At 44.2% G+C, this 22,537-nt stretch overlaps 1 protein-coding gene and 1 non-coding gene across 2 annotated transcripts in view; one reads left to right on the forward strand and one right to left on the reverse strand.

Annotated features, from left to right (window-relative positions):
* The window catches only part of Marchf4 (membrane associated ring-CH-type finger 4), a 130,324-nt gene that overhangs the window by 69,479 nt on the left and 38,308 nt on the right, over positions 1-22,537 (reverse strand). The gene's annotated exons all lie outside the window — the stretch shown is intronic.
* Positions 5,232-5,420, forward strand: LOC125416489 (U2 spliceosomal RNA). The gene has a single exon (XR_007236904.1). It is a non-coding gene; the product is annotated as a U2 spliceosomal RNA (small nuclear RNA).

Genomic DNA, 22,537 nt, shown 5'->3' on the forward strand with positions numbered 1-22,537 from the left:
GGGCTACCCTAAACCAAAACACCCTCTTGAAGAGCCCTACATCAGCTTGGCTTGCCTGTACCTTTGACTTGATCCCCTGCCTCTCCCTAGGATGTTTCACTGAAAATGACAAGCCTGAGCTTGGTGTATCCGTTCATATTGTGCCTCAAGTCATCATAGACTATGGAGGGGAGGCAAGGAGAATGTATGTGGGGACCACGGGCTTCCTAGGCACCAGGAGAGTGCCTCCTGTACTTGTCCCCCTCCTGATAGGACCAGCGACTGCAGAGTTAGCAGCCCTTGGAAAAGCAGCCTTAATCCCTGGGGACTCCTAGGTGAGCAACCTGACAGAGATATTTCCCACCTCCATTCCTCTCTTTCCTGAAAAATCAAGTTGACACACTGGCTGTAATCGTCCTGAGAAACCACCATGGACTGGACCTACTTTTCTTTCAGGAGGGAGATTTACGCGTGGCCCTGGGAGAAATACGGTGCTTTGATGCCATCTATTCAGGTGTTATAGAGAGACGGTAACAAAACTTACAGGAACTCTCCTCACTAGGGAGGAGGAAAGAGAGCAAAGGCCTAGCTGGTATCAATCACTTTCCAGCTGATCCCCCTGACTGACTCTTCTCACAAGTCTGATAGGTCCCCCAACCCTTCCGTTCTGTGTTCTGCTGTTTGTCCCCTGTGTTGTCAATGTCATTAAGTGCTTTGTTCAAGATCGCCTAGGCCCTGTCGAGCTCATGTTCCTCAGGGCACAGTGCAATCCCCTGTTCGCGCCCCTAGACCAAGATTCGTCTCATTAGTCACAAGACGAAGGGGGAATGAAGGGAGCAGGCAAAAGCACCTTAGCTTGAGTACTGCCATTTTGACTTCAGACTTCATTTTACCTGCAGGGCAAAATAAAGTTCAGGGTCCAAAGCCCTGGGGGGGGGTGGGGTGGGGCTGAGAACTTTCCAATGGTTGACGTGTGTCACCCTTTCCCTAAACCAAAGAAACAGTCGTTATGCTTCTTCAATTCTCTAGAAACATCATGGCTGTTCCTGACCACCCAAGGAACAAATGAATCTGATTAGTTGGATTGAAAGGTTTGCATTGTATATTGGTTGACAACGATAGACCACACAAGGAAAGTTCCTAATCTTTGATTTCGGATTGGTGGAGGTTGTACCTGTGACTTTTTACCTATAACCCTATCACCTAGAGATAAACAGGGCTAGTACTTGGATATTTCCTTTATAATCTCTTTTTCTTAGGAGATATTTAAAAATAAAAGTTGGAGTCAAACTCTGGATCCTTTTTAGATTTGGGAGAATATTCTTTATTGTTAAATAACCCACAGAAGCATTGCTGCAGACAATTCTTGACACTGTGGCAAGAATCCTAAACTTTAAGATCACATCCTTATTATCAACACTGGGGTCTGTCTCATTTTAGCACGTTACCAAACGACCACGCAGTAAGCGTTTTCAGCTGAGATTTGCAAAAGATTGAATCCCTGGGGTATTTGAAAGTTTGCTGGGAAATCCTAGTCTAGAGATATAGTTCTTTATTCTCCCACCCAGACTGCGGAACAGTTGTTGCAACAGTCGTTCAGCATCATTTTAACTTCTTATTTATAATGGATGTATTAGGGGCACACAGTATCTGCTTGATGAGTTGAGTTATATCTTTTCACTATTTACAAAATTGAATGTTTTTGGATTTAATAAGTTGGGTTAAAATTTTTGTATTATATTTTTAGTTTAATAATAGCGTTTTTATCATGTTGATAAAAACGATCAAGACTCCATATTGACAATAGACATCCTAGGGACCCATGTGAAGAATGTTTGGCTGCTTTTTAAACCAAAGGAAGCATCTTTTGACCTTCTGTCATCTTAAAAATACTATTGTCTGCAGGAGACTTTCTGTTTCCCACAATAAGAAAGAAGCAAAGTCTAGAATCCCAAAGGTGGTATTTAACTAAAGTTTCACACATGCAAAATCTTCACTGAAATAGTTATTTCTGTCATCATTCCCATCTAGTGGTCATGTTTTCAGTTAATTTTTAGGGATTTGATTTCTAGAATTGGGCAATCGACATTTCCCAACGTCTATTCTAAGGTTACCACTCTCCTCCAATGTGCATTGTACAATTATAAAGAATAAGGAAGGTCGACATCTAGAAGGAGGAGGAAGGACCAGGAGTTTAAGACCATCCCAGCCAGGCAGTGGTGGCACACACCTTCAACTCCAGCACTTGGGAGGCAGAGGCAGGTGGATCTCTGTGAGTTCGGGGACAGCCTGGTCTACAGAGTTCCAAGACTGCCAGGACTGTTACACAGAGAAACCCTGTCTGGAAAGACAAGCAAACAAAAAGACCATCCTGGTCTACAAGGTGAGTTTGATGTTAGGTTGGACTACTTGAGACACCGTCTCATGGAGGAGTTGACCTCAGATCAGCACGGAAGAAGCATCAGCATGCTTTGCCTGATGGCTGCTGGTTAGCAAGGATACGCTGCTCTCTGCCTCTGCCACAGATAAATAAAACAGGAAAACCGCTACTAACAAAACCACTCAAATGGTTTTAGAAGAATCAAAGGTGAAGTGTTAAACAGCAGTCCAGCTTCCCTTGTTCAGTGTGTGTGTGTGCGTGCGTGCGTGTGCGTGTGTGTGTGTGTGAGAGAGAGAGAGAGAGAGAGAGGGAGAGAGAGAGAGGGAGGGAGCAGGAAGCACAGGGTGCAAGCAGAGGTCACAGAACACATTAGGAGTCAGTTCTCTCCTTCTCCCAGTGTGTTCTGAGGATGGAACTCAGGTCACCAGGCTTGGAGCAAGCACCTCTACCCACTGGGTCAGCTCTTCGGCCTCTACATTTAATAAGTTTTAAGAGTACAATTGGCTCTTCCCTGTGAGTTCCTTGTTTTCAAGGGAAATGATATTTGATGTCTTTTTTAATTATTTCCCTTTGAGGATTAGTATTAGAGTAAGTTAGACGTCTCTGAGTATTAGGAGTTCATTAAGACGTTGTAAATGGTGAGAAGCAGATCCTTTTGTTACTTCTACCATTCTTTGACATCTGGTGTTAGTAGCTTAATAAATTGGGAACGAAACTCACTGTCGATAAATTTTTAGAGTTGGAACCTCCCAAGGCCTGATATGAGGCTGCTGGAGCTATCTCACAGGTACGGTTTTCTCTTTTTATTTTATCTTATTACTGTATGTGTGGAGGTCAGAGGAGAACCTGGAGGAATTGGTTCTCTTCTTCCAGCTTTATGTTGGTTCTTGAGACAGAACTCGAGTTGTTGGGTTTGGTATAGACACCGTCACCCACCGAGCCACCTCATCAGCCTCCCGGGAGAGCTTTGAAGGGGTAAATGGATGTGACACCATGTGGCAGCTGAAACTTTCAAAGCACATGTGGGCAGGGCTCGCCATCTTCCCCTTTTTGCCTTGGCAGCTTCCCAGGTCTGTTGTCATGTTCATTACTTTTAGAAGTGAAGCTAGAGAACTGGAGGGCACAGAACAACCTAGTGTGGCAGTGTTGTGGAGGGAGAAGAGATTCCTCGGGGTTTCCAGAGGCTACTGGGAATGAATCACATCAAGGATAGCGGATTTCCCTGCCCTTGGAGTGACTTGAATCAGCAAGTCAACACCATTAATCAAGGATCCTCTCCAGGCTAAGCCCTGAAATAAGCCTTGGACTAAGACAATAATGGACTGAGGGAGTCACTGTAAAGACAGGGCCGATGGGGATGGAAGGAAGGAGAGCCAGTAACTCCACCCCCTCCTGCATCCTGGGTTTCATGTCTTGGTGTCAAATGAAATGAGGATTAGCGGAAAGCTCCTCTGCTTTGTCGCTGTGCCCTGTAATCACAAGACGCCATCTGGAAAAATTTAAACCAAATCTTTAGTGCATACCTTATACCAAAATAAATTTTAGATGGACTTAACATTCAATGACCTTTAACAAATTCCTTTTGTGTTTATGCCATATGCCAGATGTTGGTTTAGGCGCTGAGAATGCAAAATAGCTGTGACTTCTGCCCTCCGTGGAGTTTATAGTCTAGTTGGGGAAGCAAATATTGGATAGACGAGCGGTACTATGCTTCTTCTTAAAATAAAGGTCATGGAGGAAATGAGATTGAGGGGAGAGAGAAGAACTGGCTTGACAGATGCATCCCAAGAGGCTGACCAGGAAGAGTCCTCTGCAGAGATACAAGGAGGAGTGAAGAAGACAGGAAAAGAGTGGCCAGAAGGGCCCGGCTACCGAGAGAATGACAGCAAACACGAAGAAAACACAGTAAATGTTTCCTTCTGTCCTCTGCAGAGTTTGCAGTCTAGCGGGGGAAGTAAAGGCTGAATAAAGAAAGAAAAGGTCACAGGATAAAGAAGGCTGTCACAACTACGAGTCTTTGTTAAAGCTAAAACTCCATGCTATTCTGACAGCATCGGAAGACTTTAATGTCTTCATGGCAGAACCCCCATGGAAATGAAGGCAGTGGTTAAATTGGGGGAAAATGTGATTTAGTGATAACAAATAGTTCTCATTACTATGCAGAAACTGCTTAAAACTAAATCTCTGAGAGTTTTGGCATTACCAAAAGGGGAATGAAGGTCAGGGGGAATTCACAAAATAAACAACTCAAATGGCCAGGAAACACAGAAAAATCTTTTAAATTCTGACACGTAGGAATACCCATTCAAAGACTGGAGAGTTGAATCAGTGGTTAAGAGCACTTGCTCTTCTCACAGAGGACCCAGATTCAAATCTCAGCACCCACATGACAGCTAATAACCCTCTGTAACTTCAGTTCTGGGGATCTGATGCCCTCTTCTGGCCTCCATGAGCACCAGGCTCCCATGTGATGCACAGGCAAACATGCAGGCAAAGCAGCCCAGACACAAAAAATACAAAGAAAGAAATTAAGGGGGGGGAGGGAGAGAGAGGGAGGACGGGAAGGAGGGAGGGAAGAAGGAAGGAAGAAAGAAAAGACCCACTCAGACAAATGAAGTATATCACTTTTACTCCTGAAAATGTCAAAGATTTAAGGAAAAGATAAATCTCAACCTCTAGGAGACCCTCCCTTTTTGGTGGCATTGACTGTCTAGAGGACTGACAGCAAAGCGTTGGTAAGTATTCATGTTCTTCAACTCAGCAAGTCCACATCTAGAAATATAGCATAAGAAAGTACACTCCGTTCCATAAGGATATTTAACCATGAGGACATTCACTCTAGAATATTCTGCCACAACTGAAAATCAGAGTCAGCGCTTCTCAGCCTTTTGGCTAAGACCAAGTGCATTATCTGTTAACCATTGGACAGCTGATGCCAGCTGTATCTGAAGGCAATATATTAACTGGATTGTTTGCAGCAGGGAAATGGCCAAGGGACTAGCTAGTTTCACTGTATATGTTAACCTGACTTTGCAGTTTCTCTAGGTATAGTGCAGCCCTGTGGGGATGTAACAACAACAGCAACAAAACCCAGAAAATCTCTTCCCAGGATGGATCACAGCGAACGTATTGAGAATAACTTTGTTCAGCTTGCATTTAGCTGACATGGAAGTGTGCTCAGGATGCTAAGTTTAAAAACTGCACCTTTCAAAATAGCATTTATGATAACATTCAATTAGGTTTTAAAATTTTGTATATAGGGGGATGGAGAGATGGCTCAGATCTTAAGAGCACTGACTGTTCTTGCAGAGAACCAGAGTTGGTTTACCAGCACACAGAGCAGATTACACCCATCTGTAACTCCAGTTCCAGGGGATCTAACACCCTCTTCTGACCTCTGTGGGCACCAGGCACATATGTAGGACTCTTACATACCTGCAGGCAAAATACTCATGAACACACAAAAAATCTTTAAAAAATACTGTGTATGTGATGTCCTCAAAACATTCTTTTCCTTCTTTTTGTTTGTGACAAAATGCCACTCACAAGTCCAGGCTGGCCTTGAACCCGAGACCTACCTCAGCCTCCCCACTTTGGGGACTGCAGACTTGAGTCAACGCTCTCAACAGCTGTCCTTGAAATATTAACAGCAGTTATCTGATCGATAAGATTAAATGTAATTTTACTTTTCTTATCTTTTATATATGTTCTGTGGCCTTTTCTAGAATAAGATATATATATATATATATACACATATACACATACATTTGTGTGTGTGTGTGTGTGTGTGTGTGTGTGTGTGTGTGTGTGTGAATCAAAGCTGTTTTCATATTGAGATGGGTCAAATGTGAATCATGGCAGCCCTTACTTTGGGGGTGGGAAGGGGCGGGAAGGGGCTGGGAGGTAATCCTCTTTGGTTTCCTCCCCATGGGCTTGTTTGCTCAGCCTGGCCACCTGAGCCCTTGGGAGCAGACTGTTACTCAGGGGAGGTGATATTCTTCCCCAGCACCTCTCTGTCCCAGGTTTAGACGCGGTTGCCATCCACCTCGGTCTCTGGCTCAGTATATTCTCTTTCCCCAGGGAAACAAAACCCTTTGCATGCTCTGATTCATCGCGCACCTCAGACCGCAGGTGTCTGGGGTGACACAGAGTAACATCTCGCCTCCAGAATAAGGGCAGCTCTTCCGCCTTCAAGACTGTGAAATGTCAGGCGTGATTAGAAAGGTCACTTGTCCTGACAGCTCTCCGTGCTTCCTGGAGAGCAGCCTTCCTGCTGTGAACATCCTTAATTGTGCTTTCCGTGGCGGGTGCCAGCCTGCTCAGTTCCTTCTAATGACGGAAGCCCTACCTTCCACCCATCCTCCAGCAAGAGAGAGAAAGAAAGAAAAAATATCAAAGATCATAAAATCTTGGCGGGGGTGGGGGTGGGGGGAACGAGGGAGTTCTCTGACAACTAGAGTACCAGCGGGATTTCTAGGAATAGTGTTTGCGACCGGAAAAGGAAACATTGTTGAAGGACAGGTGACTACTCTCCTGGGGCGTGAGTTGGGTCAGAACAAAGAATGAGGGGAGAAGAGACGCCCTCCAAGATCAGTACACAGACCAACTGGAGGCAGAAGTTCTCTCCCTGGCTCTTCACTCCTTGCCCCACCCTGGAAACTCCCAGGCTGCAAAAAAAAGTATTTAAATGAAGCCCCAGTGTGGCCTGGGAGCTAGTGACCTGGGCACCTGATTTCAGAATTCTATCCTAAAGGTAGAGAATGGGCGTGTTTAAGAAGCTGGCGGTATCAGAGGAATCTAAGCAGAGGACCAGAGATGGTTGCCTGGGTGGAAGGGAGCAGAAGAGAGGAGGAAGGCGGGGCAGCAAGGAAGCACTCCTGAGTCTATCAGAACAAGCCTGCTGTGGGTGCCTCTCTGTCTCCCTCAGTCGCTTTAGTTACTATGGTGAAATAGCTGAGGAACGCTACTTTGTAAAGAAAAGCGGTTTCTTTCCTTTCAGAGTTCTGGAGGTAAAAGTCAGAGGAGCCATATTTGTTGATGGTCTCCTTTCTGGCAGAGTCCCAAGGTGGCCACAGGGCATCTTGAGGCAAAGGCAGCCCCACCCCCCATTCCCGGCTTCTTAAAAACCCACTGGGATTCAATCTCTGGAGTTCTATCCAATTTGCCTTATCCAAACCGAACTCATCTCCCAAGACTCCTTCTCTAAACATCTGATTAAGCTTCACAATGAAGATCAAACTCCAGTGTGAATTTCAATGGACAAACCATATTCAAACAGTATCACATACTAAGCCATATCCTCCCATTAATGTTTGTAGTTTTTTGTTTTGTTTTGTTTTGAGACAGGGTTTCTCTGTGCCACTTTGGAGCCTGTCCTGCAACTAGCTCTGTAGCCCAGGCTGCCCTGGAACTCACAGAGATCCGCCTGCCTCTGCCTCCCGAGTGCTGGGATTAAAGGTGTGCGCCACCACCGCCCCTCTCAATTAATCTTCTTGTCCTCCGGCGATACAGTGATATATTAGTGGACAACTCTCTTATGGTGAATTTATTGTTGGACAATGTTATTTTGAATGTGTGTGTGTGTGTGTGTTTCTGCATATGTATTTGTGTTTGTGCATAGGGACATGAGCACGTATGTACATGTGCACGTAGAGGGCAGAGACTGACATCTGGCATCTCCTTTCCTTACTTCCTACCTTACCTTTTTAAGATTTATTTGTTTATTTTATTTATGTGGGCATGCCTGTGTGAGTTTATGTGCCACATTTATCAAGTGCCCTCAGAGACCAGAGGGTGTCAGCTTCCCTGGGAATGAAGGCAACTGTGAGCCACTTGCTAGGGATTCTGGGAACCAAGTCTGAGCCCTCTGTAGGAGCAGCAGGCACCCTCAATCGCTCAGCATCTTCTTAGTCCTTCTATTATTGATTCATTTATTTTGAGACAGTCTCTCACTGAACCTGGAGCTCACCAGTTTGGCAAGGCAGGATATCCAGCAAGTTCCAGGGATCCACCTGCCGCTGCCTTGCTAGCCTTGGGATTATGGACATGCACTGCCATACGTAGCTTTTAACATGAGTGTTGGGGATCTGAACTCAGGATCCCTGGCATGCATGACAAACTCTTTACCAATACAGTGATCTCCTAGCCCCATTTTTAAAATTATTTTTATAGAGACTTCTGGGAAAAAATTGGGATATTTTTGTTGATTTATCATGTGTTATCAGGGAAGTACAGCAGAGAGGCTGAACTCTAAAACAACAAGTCCAACTTCTCTGGTCACTAAATCCCCTCTCCTAACTGAAGGCAGCCAGTTCCCCACACCTCTGTTGAAACAGAGGCAGACACATCATTCAGCAGGCAGACGAGCTCCTCTCTTGGGCCAACTAATGCTCTAGGGACTGGGGTGGGGGGTCATAGGTCCTATGAAGATAATTAAACTCAGATAGAGATCAATGGAAGGTGATAGAAGGTAATCAAAGAAAGCCTCTCTACGGAGAAAATTCGAGCAGAGACAGGAATGGGTTGGTGACTGCTGGGGGGAGTTTCCAGCTCCTGACAGAGAGGAGCACAGTCACAGGTCCTCAGACAGGAGCAGGATCAGCTGCCATGGGCGAGGAGAGGCAGGAATTGAAACACAGAGGCACCACAAGACTGATTATCTCTCGTTGCCTTGTTGATCATGGAAGGAACTTCACACCACTAACTAATGGGAAGCATTTGGAGTTTGGGAGATTTTCTTCTCCAAACTTTAGCATCACGGCAACATCGACAAATCATTAAGAAAGGCTTCTTTAGGGGCTTCTGCAAGCCGAGATGGTAGAAGAGGGTCACGTGACAATAAAAGTTGTCTGTATTAGGGAAGTGGGGTTGTGGAATTGGTTTCTTTTTTTTTTTTAATGAATTTGTTGTTAAAATGTTTCTAGAATATGAAACATATTTTCTTTCAAGGATATCAGCTGACCAGCGGGTAGGGTGGTGTTTCTATTCTCCAAGGCCTTGGAGTTGTACCTAGAGCAAGTGGGGTGCTGGTTGGGCAGTGAGGTGAGATTGTTGAGATGGGTTGCATGTTCTTTCCGGGGCAAGAGGATGAGAAACTGTCCAGGCCATAGCTGAAATAAGGAGGCATACCTCTAGCTTCTTTACTTCCTCCTCGGAGTTTGTCTATTTTCAAATTATCTGTGCTCTCTAGAGAACTTGAAGACTTGAGGGATACTATGGTTCTGAGTAACGAGGCTATCGATCTTCTGTTGACCTCTTGAGAATCACAGAAAGTCTCCACGTGACTTCAGGATACCAGGATTTACGCTGCAAACATGGTGGAAGAAACTAGACTTTCTGCTCACAGCGGGTGGTGGGAGAAATAGGTTTGGCTTAGGAGTCTCCCACTTGCGTCTGAGTAACTTCTCAGATGCCATGGCAAAACACCATGACCAAGGCAATTTGTAAAAGAAAGCAACTAATCCTGGTCCCAGGATGGCAGAGCCCGTGATCATCATGGGAGGGAGCGTGGCAGCAGGCCGCGAATCATGGTGCTGGAGCAGTAGCCGAGAGTTTGCATCTTAACTGCTCGTTGGAGACAGAGAGAAAGAGCTAACTGGTAAAGGCATGGGACTTTTGAAACTTTAAAGCCTATTCCCAGTAACATATCTCTTCTAAAAGGCTACACCTCCTAACCCTTCTCAAATATTTCCACCAACTATAGACCAAGCATTCAAATGTATGAGTTTATGGGGTCATTCTCACTCAAATCACCAGAACCTAATCCTGGAATTTAATGCCCCAGTCCACTGCTTTCTTCCTCAGGCACTGAGACCACCAACCATTCCTAAGGATGTTTAATTTTCCTCCTCTTTCATAGGAATTTGATTTAGATAATAATAAAAAATGTTTCATGATTAAGCAACTGCTTTGGGCAGGCTTTCTGATATACATTTCACACAGCTTATTTTATTTAATCTTATGAAGAATATTTAATTGACCTTCATTTTATAGAATGAAATAATTGAAATCACAGTGATTATATCATTTTCCAAAACCACAGGGCCATCCAGGCATGGTGGCAGACTTCTAGAATCCCAGCACTCAGGAAGCTAAAGGAAAAGAATCTCACATTTGGGGCCAACCTGGACTACATAATGAAACACTGTGCTGTAGGAACTCCTTCAGCCAATAGCCTTTAAGTTACCCATCCACTTGGGTGTGGCCTCTTACACTATAAATGCTTATGTAAAGCACGCTTGACCTCTCTTCCAGCTGCTGAATTTGGTTCCTGTTTCCTCGTTCGTGCAGAAGACTGTGATCTGTGAGTCTACTCCTAAATAAATAACCCTTTATTATACACAATTCTGAGCTAGTGTGGGATTTCTTTCTAGTGTCTGTCTTCAACACTGTCTCAAAACAAAAAAAAAAGTACAGAGTAAGTCAATAGGCAATCCAGGTTTAACCCCTACGCCTGCCTGCTCCTTATCTGTTCTGAACTACCACACGATGAAGTGTAGTAACTACCTAAAGTTTCGAAAAATTTCCCATAAATTAGGTAGCTGTGAAGAGAATTATGCTGAAAAGACAGAGTTACAAAACACAATTCATGGTGAGGTGAGGACAGGTAGCCTAGGAAATAGGCTTCTTACTCTCTATCAGAGAGTATTAGCTTTACAGCCGCAACTCCAAGGCTTCCTGCGACCAGGACTCATCCATCCACGCATTCAAACAAACATTTAATGAAACCCCAACCCTGTGCCAAACAACAAAGATGCAGAGAAAATGAAAAAAAATGGCTCCTATTCTCATGATGTTTGTATTTTTTAAGGTGGGTAGACAGATAGACAGACAGATATATGGATAATATGCAAAATTAATATTAAATGCAATGATGGGAGGTCCCAAGTGAAAGAAGAAAATGAAGTGCTATAAGAACACCTAAAGGGACTTGGTCTGTTCTTGAGGGAGTGATACGGAGACTGAGGTACAAATGATGACCAGGAACTGAGTACGCACAGAAAAGAGGAGGGCTGTTCAAATTCCTCTTCCGCTGCAAGACACGGCTCCTGCAGGCTTTCAAGCCACCCCTGGGAATGTTGAAAGCTTCGTTCTCTGAAGAGAAAGAAGAGGCAGGGCAACTACGTGGTGGCACAAACTGGCGCAGAGACTCCAGATTTTATCTTCTGATGCGTATGTGTCTGTCTTCCGGACTTCTTAACTGGTGGCACAAAGCTGCACAGAGACTCTGGATTTTATCTTCTGGTGCGCATGTGTCTACCTTCCGGACTTCTTAACTGGTGACGATGTTAACCAGGCAGGACTGCCCCCCCCCCATCCCATACACTGTATTGCGTGTGTTTTTAAAAATCCAGGCCCTGAGCCATGCGGACTGAAGATGAAAGCACAGGCTAGGTTTCTGCTCCTCCAATGACCAGCTCTTCAAAGCCAGCTACCCCTGTCTAGTGAACCACTGCCTGTTCATATACGCTGGGGTAGTCCAGCCATCTTCAGGGGAACTCTCAACCTCTTGAGATTGTAATGTTATTTCACACATCTATGCACACGCCCGTTTTCCCCATGAGAGAGGTTTCAACACTCGTAAGGAGTCTTACAAGTACTCTGAGGATCCACAGACCTGGTTGGGTGGGTCGGAGTGTGCTTTGTGAGGACGGAAACATCCTATGATAGACCAGAACAATTTACTACAAAGGCCAGAGAAACCATAGCGTCCCTTGGGAAGACGATGCACAAGACACCCCCCCCCCCCCCCCCCCCCCCCGCGGACAGTCGGATCATCCTGCTGTAGCAACAGTGGCGTGACTCCTTGAGCTTCTGCGGGTTGTGAATGAACGCTTCTAACACTGGCTTAACGAGTGTGTTCTTCGCTAGACTTCCCAACAGATAACATAGTAAGTTGTGCCTGTTTCATCCTCCCCTCCTCACGCTTACGGGAGTAAATTTTCTCAGTTTTCCTAACCATTCAAACGATTAGCTCACAGAGCAGACGGAGAGAGTCCCTGGGTGAATCGCTCCATCTGGACCGTACGGAAGGTGTGGCTCTCCCAACTGTGGAAACTGCTATTTACAGTACCACCTGAATTTCAGTTTCAGCACCTGAAAGGTGAGTGCAATAATTACCCCTCCCTTAGAAGACCTTTTGAGGACCCAATGCTGTAAGCAGTCTACATCCAGCGGTCTACCTAGTGCCTGGCACAGCCTAGCCTCAGAATTTATCCCCTGCCTCCTTCTTAATTTTTATATATACTTTGATATAAAATTTTTTCAGATATAGAAAAAAATTCAGATATAGCTGGCAGGGTGTAATCTCCTGTACTCCTTTAATCTTAGCACTTGGGAGACAGAAGACTCACAAGTCTGAGGTCAGCCTGGGCTACATCGCAAAACCTTCTCTCAACACAATGAGATACAGTTTACATACAGTGATATTCACAGATTTGAGATGGACAGTTCAATAAGTTTGACTAATCCATGCCTGTTTTCATAAAAGCCCTCTTTTTTCTGTTGTCTGGATTATGAGACTTTTTGTTTTCCAAATGCTGGATTATGTTATAATATCCAGCCTACTTGTGATTGTATTTCTGTCTCCCTCAGACAGACAGACACTAAAACCACTGTCCCCACCCCCAGACAGACTTAAAACCTAGAAGTGATGTGGTGCTGTCAGCTCTCCCTCCCTTCTCCGCATCCTGGAGAGACTGAGGATGAATCTGCTTTATTTTTAGGCACCCAGGGAAAGTGTTTCTACAACCTCCCTCAGTCACCTGTCTCAGCGCTTAGCAACCCTGAACACTGGAAAGCCCTGTCCCTGTGTGTACCTGGCTTTAACGAGTAATAACAACTAATGCGGATACAGTATGTTACCAGGGCCACAGCTCAGATAACGAGAAGGCAGAGGGAGCTTGGCGGCATGAATGCAGATGCGGACCTGCTGAGATCCATGCGCGCTGACACTGTGCCTTCCACAAACCAAGATCATGATGTGGGGAGGGGAAGGCTCCCACGTAAGACTACAACTGCAGGAAAACCAGGTCTGCAGCTGCCGAATCTCCAGGTTCTTCTTTTGCCCCGAAGGGAAAGGTAGAAATAAATACTTTATGTGAAGTAAGGTTTTTAAACAGTGGCTTGGTTTAAACAAAAAAGGTTCAGTAAGCCAAAAAAAAAAAAAACAAAAAACAAAAAAAACCCAACCAACCAAACGAACAAACAAAAACCTTACTGCCTAAATACAGCCCATGCTGGGTTTGAAATCCCTACTTTAGTGTTTGCAGACTCTGCAGACTCTCCCCCTGCTTCTGTTTCCTTTAGTGCTGAGAACACCTGCAAGATGGGCCAGGCAAGCAAACATACAATCCTGATTTTAAGAGGGGAGCCAGCCAAGACTTGGGCACTCTTCATGACCCACGCAGACAGCAGGCTTGCACCTCGTGGATCTGTTTCACCACACCTCCTGCTGCACCCCATCTTTATCCTGTAGGGCATTAGAGCACCTGCTCACCACTCGCCACCCACATTTTATCGGTTGTTTGCGAAGAAATAAGGAGTGAGTGAGTCAGAGCAGATGCGTGGACAAATGCGGTATCTGCTGCATAAGCCTGGAGCAGGGGCCCCGCTTTAAAGATTTGCGGCATTAAAATCCAAAGGAGGCAGACTTATACAACCTAAGGTCCCACGTCACCTAGCAATGGGAAAAATATCAGGTTCTATTAGACCCTTGGAAGCAATGGTGGTCACTAGAAGAACAAGATAATGTTACAGCCCAAAAGCAACAGGATCAAATGCCCACAGACTGAAATGAAAATTCTGAGCCAAACAAACCTTTCCTTGTTTTTAAATCGATTATCTCAAGTATTTTGTCGTGATAACAGAAAACGACAAATACAAGCCCCTAGATAATCCCTGTGTCAAAGAAGAAATCAAATGGAAATATCAATCATTAAAAACAAAAATATGACACACTGAAGACATGAACACAATACAATTTCACTCTGTTTACCTCACATATGAAAGAAGAAAGCCTGAAAGCCAGAAATCTAGATTTTATCTGAATAATTCAGAAGAATAGCAAACGAAACCCAAGGCAGAGAGAAGAGAGTCATAAAAACAAGAAATAATGAATAGGAAAGGAATGAATGGATGGAAATGAGTGAAATGGAAAACAAGTGCTCAGAAGGAGAAGACAGCACAGCCAAAAGCTGAACCGACAAAGAAAGAACAGGAAAGCTGAGCGTGGAAGTACACACCTGTAGTCCCAGCACTAGGGGCGCAGAGGCAGGGGATCGTGAGTTTTGAGGCTAGAATGGCTAAATAACAGGTTCCAAGCTAGCCCAGGCTACACAGGCTACACAGTGAGCCTTGTATATAAACAAACAAACAAATGTTAAATGCAATGGATGCATCTCTGGCAAAGACAGCAAGAGTACAGAGCCAAGGCAGACACAGCAGGAGAGATGGATCTATGAACCCACAGAGACAGGGGCAGGATGCACAGGTTGCAGCCAGAAGGGGTCCCAGCGCTAAGAGGGGGACATGGGCTCCCAACCCTAATCAGGAAGCTGTCTTCAACTGACTATTGCTTACAAGGAAAAATCAGGTTCCTCCAACGGAGTCTCACTGGATATATTAGCCACACTTGCGGGCAGACACTGTGGTCAGCAGTAGAAGAACAGCACGAACTCAATGGTTTTTGTTTGGGCTTTTTTTTTTTTTAAATCTTACTAGTCTTTTGCTCATAAAGTTTATGATTTTGTAATTTTATGGGATTTGCTTTTGTATGTGTGTTTCTTGTGCTTTTTTAAAAAAATTGATTTGCTTTTTGTTATTTGCCTGTTTGTTTTCTAGAGAGAGAGAGAGAGAGAGAGAGAGAGAGAATGGAGTTAGATGGGTAAAGAGTTTAACTAGAAAGGGAGAGGTACAGGCTGAAGAGATGGCTTAGCAGTTAGGAGTGGGTAGTGATCCTCCAGAGGATCCAAGTTCTGCTCTCGGTCCCCATACTGGGCAGTTCACAACCACCTGTAACTCTAGCTCAAGGGTGGTCAATGTCTTCCACCTTCTGGGGGTAACCGCCCTCCCAGAGACACGGAAATAAGACTGAAGAGACGCCCAACTTGCTCAGTCACCATAAAAGGAATAAAAAGTCTGACTGTCTCCATCTCTGCTAAACAATCCAGAGATCAGAATTACACACAAAGATAATTGTAGACCTCGGGGCTTCACTACTAAATTACTCTAAATATTTGAGAAACAAATGGCATTGATATGATGAAAACGGAAAGAAACAATGGAATACTACATTGTGTGGTGCTAGACCCAGCATGAACACTAAAGGAAAGCAGAATGGCTGGCCAGTGTCTCACCGGACACAGAAACCTTCAGCACAGCCTCAGAGAATCGACTCCACCCACACCTAACACCAGCAGCACCTTCAGGACCAAGCTTCATTCATGTCGGAGACAGAATACAGTAGAAAAGTCACATGATCTGTGAGTGTGATGTGTGTGTTGTTGTTGTTTTTCATTTGTTTTTTTGAAACAGGGTTTCTCTGTGTAGCCCTGGCTGACCTTGAACTCACGAAGATCCACTTGCCTCTGAGATTAAAAGCCTGCACCACCACTGCCCGGCTCCTAAGATCTCTCAATAGATAAAGAAAAAAAAAAGACTTAATCCTTAGGATAAACATTGCATGGTGAACTAGGAGCCAAAGAGAGTTTCTATATCTCTTAAAGACTGTTTACTACAGTCCTAAAAAAAATAACAATCTTGAGAAATGATTGGTTTCATGCCCCTCCCCTGTGGTCAGAAACTGATATGTTCACTGTCACCTGGAAGTCTGAGGCATGTCAGTCAATAAAATAAAAATGAATAAACTGTCATCAGAATGAAAAAGAAACAAAATATCCTTTATAGCTGATCTGCTGGGTATATCGGAAAAAAGAATCTACAAATTATGATTTTAAAGCTATCTTTATCATCTTTTAGAAAAGGTTTAAGGCCACTAGGGAAATAATTGATATGCTCAAAGGAAAAGGAAAGTTTTTAAAAAATTGTTTATGAGAGCATCAGAAATTTTAATGACAAAACTTTGGTGAAAGAAAATTTAATAAGATACCCATCCCCCACCTCCAACCAGAGCATCTGGGACCTCAAGGCAGTCACAGTCAGAATTCCATCCTTCCTGAGGAAACTGGCCTCTGTTTTAAAGTGTATGAAGGAAAGCAGGGGCTAAGAGTGAGCAACACAGTCTTGAAGAACTGAACTGTGTAGAACACCACACATCAAGACCTACAACAGAGCCATGCTAACACAGTATAATGTTGGACTGGGTGGTCAGGATTCCCAGAAGTGAGCAGTATCCGGATGCAGGTCCACAGACAGACACACGGGGTAGGGAGGAGGCTTATTCAGGAGCAATGTGAAACTGTAGGGCAACAAGAAGCTGGTCTTCTCAATGAATCGGTGATGTCAGCTGCACACTGTGGAGCGCAGCCCTGTGGGTATGTATGATGCACCCGTTGCTGCTTTGATTACCATCACAAGACTGGGTCCCCTAACATCCTGTCATGAGGGAGAGAGAGGGTTCACAAGGCTTACAAGGAAGCAGCCCATAAGAAGGCCCCATCACTCTGCAGGGAATATAATTGATTTAATGGTTGCTGGAGAAAGGGGGGCTCTTCTTCCCTACAATGGAGCCACACTCCTGTAGTTGACCCCTCACCTACAATCCTATAAGTAACCCTAACTAAACTCGACTTGGGTGGACTAATTTCTTTGATTTGTTACCAATGCTCTATCTGCAGTAAATGGACATTTGCTCATATCTCCTGAGGAAGAAGGTAAGGAAGTCATACTCATATGTGTGGGGAAAAAAGAGGGTAAACTCCCCACTCCACCCTATCCACAATTATCAATTCTAGCTTGATTAAATGTGAAAAGAAAATCTATAAAGGGAAAAAATTTTTTATAATCTTTGGGATGGGTGAAACTTTCCATATAGCATACAAATAGCATTAACCGCAGACAGGGTGGGCGGCGGGGATGTGAAACTAAGGATTTTTGATCATACAAATATTTAGATGAAAAGTCATTTCGAACAGAAGACATTTGTAGAACTCATATAACATCAACTAAGCCCAGAATATGTAAAGAGCCCTAGAGGCTCGCAAGGACAATGGTGGAGACCAAGCCTGTTGTGATAGCAGAGGGCCAAAGGGCCAGTACCAGTACGAGGACAGGCTCAGCTTGAATGACCACTGAAAGAACACCTGCAAAGCCCTTGTGAGGTCCAGGTAACCCATCACATCCGGGAGAATTGTAATGACAAAAATGCCATGTGCTGAAGCAGCTGTGCAGTGCCCTCATGGCTGGCAGAGGTCTGAGCCGGCTCCCCGTCTCTACTGAAGGTCCACACCCAGAACACTGGCCCAGAGATTGCCAGGCACACGAATCATTGCATCAACCCCTTGGTTCCTCCTGCTTTACTCAGTACTCTGTGCTCTCAGATAATTTCTTTTGGCCTGATTTCTTTAAAATAGTTCAAATTTATTGTTTTTCACTTGTTCTCCCTTGTGGTTATGATAGGAGTCTTCCTTGCCTATTTAGCTGATACATCCCATGAAGGGATGCTTGGCTGTGGGACACGCCCCTTTGACGTCGCCAGAAAGAAGTCATAGTTGCAGTCACTCCCACCTACGATTTGGGGGAGAAACTCTGTAACATAACATGAAACCAACTCTCGGGCTTTCCTAGCACTTCTGCAGATCAAGACACTGTGTAGACTAGTAGAAGTGATCTCCCCCCACTTAGAACCAATACGTAATGTTGGCTTGGTAGGCATACAATCTTTAAACGTGACCATACCCTAAACCATGGAACCTGGGATTGTATCAGGAACGAGGCATAAAGCAGCCAATGGGTTAACCTGAATATAAGAAAATTTTAGTTTTGTTTTTTGAGTCAGGGTTTCTCTGTGTAGCCTTGGCTGTCCTGGAGTTCACTCTATGACCAGCCTGGCCTGGAACTCGTAGAGATCCTGTCTCTGCCTCCCTCCTAAGTGCTGGATTTAAAGGCATGCCCCACCACCCTCCAGCTGAAAATAAGAAAATTATTTAGATTATCCAAGAGGGCAGAACCTAATCTCACAAAATCTCAGAAGTGCAAAATGACAGAACAGTGAATCAGAAGGCTCGGTGTGAGCACGGCATGGTGTCGCACACCTATAATCAGTGTGAGCGTGGCACAGTGTCGCACACCTATAATCCTACTACCACTCGGAAGGTTGAGGCAGGAGAACCATCCTGGGTTATGTCAGACTGTGCCTCCAAAAGAGGAGAGAGAGAGACCGGGACTCACAGTGTGAGAAGAAATGACAGGTGTGGTAGGTGTGAAGAAGGAAAAAAGAGCCAGGAGCAGGGACTCTGGAGACCTCTGGAAGCTGGGAATGACCCTTAGAGTCTAGGTAGCAAGGGAACAGGGGCCATGTCCTCTCTCACAAGGAAATGAGTTCTGCCAGCAACCCAAGTGATCCGAGAATAAATGCCCCCCAGTGCCTCTAGAAAGGGGCTCAGTGTGCCAACATCTTGATTCCATCCCCCGCAGCCCACACCAGACTTTGGATCTGCAGAACTGTCAGGAAATAAGTATCTGGGGTTCAACACTGCACAGTTTGCAGCCATGTGGGACAGTTGTGAGAGGAAACTGATCGAGTTAGCAGAGAGGCAAGGAGAGAGGACGTTCCTAGGACAGCAGCCTGCTTAACCAGAAAGTCGTTCAACCGAAGACTCCGTAGTCGGACCATTGAAGACGTCAGCAAATGTATCAGACATACAAAGTTGGGAGAACTTGCCATCCTGGGGTGAGAGGCGACCTACACTGAACTGATGGCAATCTGCTGATTCTAGAAAGCTGAATGTCTATGCTGTAAAAACAAGAATAAGACCAACCTGTTAGCAATTTGCATAACATCTGTGCAGTTCAGTCTGGGCTAAAACTGACCAAGATGTGAAAAGGAAGGTTCCAGTGGCCGAGCAGCACCACTAGGCGGGGCATAAATTCATTGTAAGTAGACATATCTCAGCAGTTAAGAGCACTGTCTGTTCTTCCAAAGGTCCTGAGTTCAATTCCCAATAACCACATGATGGCTCACAACCATCTATAATGAGATCTGGCACCCTAAAAAAAAATGTCTATTGCTGTGAAGAGGAATCATAACTACAACAACTCTTGTAACAGAAACCATTTAATGGGTGGTTTTCAGTTTCAGAGGCTTAGTCCATTATCATCATGGTTAGACATGGCAGTGTGCAGGCAGACATGGTGGTATTGCTGAGAGTCCTACATCTGGATCTGCAGGCAACAGGAAGTGTTCTGAGTGCCACTGAGTGTGACTTGAGCATATATGAGACCCCAAAGCTCACTTCCACAGTGACACTTCCTCCTACAAGGCCATACCTACTCCCACAAAGCCACGCCACCTAACAGTGACAGTCTCTATGAACTTACAGGGCCATTTACATCCAGACTAGCACAAAGTCTAACATGAACTGGCCTTGTATACTCATCATCGACCTCGGATGAAAAGCTATGGTGAGAAAAAGGCAGAGAGAACTGCATCCATGGGATTCCAGGAACTCAGAACTGAAGCTGCTCTTGTTCGAGCAGCTGACAAAAGAATACTGCAGATGATGGAAGGCAAGAAATGACATGTGAGTGTACCCCAACAGGGACTCTCAGAAAGCAGAAACCCTCAAGGCTGACGTGCACTTGTGGAATTAGCAAGTGAATGTGAAACATGAATATGATGGGAAGAAAATGACCAGACATTTGCCCGCCGACTGAAGAAATCCTGTAACATGATCCTAAGAGGAAAGCCTGGCACTTTGGTTCCTAGTGAGGTGTGATTGGGAAGACTTGGGCACAGCTGGAGAAGAGCTGACGTGAAAGAGGGCGCTGACCAAAGCAGCAGACAGGGAGCATAGGAAGGCCCGGCTGTGATGAGCAGCTCCTGGGGACATCAGTAATCAGCGTGGTATTGTTGAGTAAAGAATGCGAGCAAATGGGTTCATAAACATATTAACAGGCTGGGTATGATGGTGCATGCTTTAAGCCCAGCCAGCAAGGCAGAGGAGCTGATCTCTGTGAGTTCGAAGCTAGGAAGTTGCAGGTCAGTCAGGGCTACATAGTAGGACCCTGTATTAAAAAGAACAAAACAAAATCATGCTAGAAGATCAATAAGCTAAGAGGAGAACAACAAAAAGGGCCAGTAGCACCCACATCACATGGTATTTCTATTTACCTGCGGCTAGAAACCTAGGAATCGTTGAGAAATTAGCTGATGACTCATAACAGTATGGCAACAGGAAATGACACACAGGCAAAAAAAAAAAAAAAAGATAGAGAGAAATCTGTAAACATCAAATGCGAATGATACCGTTTAAAATAACATTGTTCTAGATTCTAATGAGGAAACTCCCTTTTCCAATGTTGAAGATGCTCACACATGAGTCCCCATCACTTCAGCAAACTGAGCAATCCTTGAATTGCTGCCATAAGAACAAAATGAAAACTGGTCCATTCAAACTGGATGGCAGTTTCCAAAGCCCACATGAGCCTCTTCCTACGCAGTAGGAATTGCTCTGTGACTGTGTCAGTACATTTGTTAAAGTACTTATTCTGTTAACAGGTTATTAAAGAGCCGTTGTATCCATCTATCATCTATCTATCTATCATCTATCTATCTATCTATCTATCTATCTATCTATCTATCTATCTATCTATCTATCTATCTATCTACCTATCATCTATCTATCTATCTATATATATATCATCTATCTCTCATCTATCTATCTATCCATCTATCATCTATCTATCTATTATCTATCTATCTATCTATCTATCATCTATCTATCTATCATCTATCTATCTACATCATCACCATCACCTATCTCTCCTATACACCTATCTACTATCATCTATCTATCTATGAATACATATCTATTATCATCTATCAGTCATTTATCTTTCTATCAATCTGTCGTCTCACCTACCATCCGTCATTATCAACCTACCTCCTATCTATTTAACATCATTTATCTATCAGTCATCTAACATCTGTTTTATCTCTTCCATCTATTTTCCTAATTGACTGTTTTATGGTCATTTGATAAATTAATTTTGGAAAATGGCTTTATATCAATTCAGTGTTGATACATTTGTGCAGAATCATTTTCTCTGTCGCAAGTAAAATACAAACAGATATTTTTAAAAAACTTTCTGGAGAGCAATTTAGTAATCCCTGTTAAGACCGAGCTGTAAGCATGTACACGTTCCCTGACGTGAACCACTTGTAAGAAATTATCCTAGTCAGGTGTGGCGGTGCATGTCTTTAATCCCAGCACTCAGGAGGCAGAGACGGATGGATTTCTATCAATCTGAGGCCAGCCTGGTCTACAGATTGAGTTCCAGGACAGCCACGGCTATTACACAGAGAAACCCTGTCTCAAAAAACCAGGAAAAATAATAAGATGAAGAAGAAAAAGGAAAGGAAGGAAGGAAGAAAAGGAAGGAGGAAGGGAAGGAGGGAGGGGGGAGGAAAGAAGAAAAAATAAAGAAATTATCCCAAAGAAATAAGGACAGGGGGCCTAGAGAGATGGTTCAGTGGTTAAGAACAATGGCTGCTCTTCTAGAGGACCTGGGTTCAACTCTCAGCACCCACAAGACAGCTCACAATTGTCTGTAACTCCTGTTCCAGGGGAATCTGACATCCTCACACAGACATACATAAAGGCAAAACACCAAGGTATATAAAGTAAAAATAAATAAAGTTAAAAAAGAAATAAGGACAGTATGCCAATAGATTGGGCTGTGTGGATTTCTTGACAGAACTGTCTAATGAACAGAATTCTCAAACTAGTGAAGTTTTCGACAAGAGGGTGTTGGTTAGCGGTAGCGACTTGAAGGGCAGATGTGCTGGGTGAAGCTTTGCAATCAGTGATGTGAAGACAGAATGTCAGACATTGTTATTAAGTCAAGAGGAACAGATTGTGAAGTCGACTGACACTTCTATAGTAAGAAGAAATGCCATATGTGTACGACTGTGTGAATAAGCGCCAAAATATTTACCGTTATTTTGGAAATTGGCATTATGAATACTTTTTATTTACCTGGTGTTTCTAAAATTTCCAC

Source organism: Myodes glareolus, chromosome 1 (genome assembly GCF_982192425.1).
Source record: "Myodes glareolus chromosome 1, mMyoGla1.1, whole genome shotgun sequence".
NCBI lineage: Eukaryota > Metazoa > Chordata > Mammalia > Rodentia > Cricetidae > Myodes > Myodes glareolus.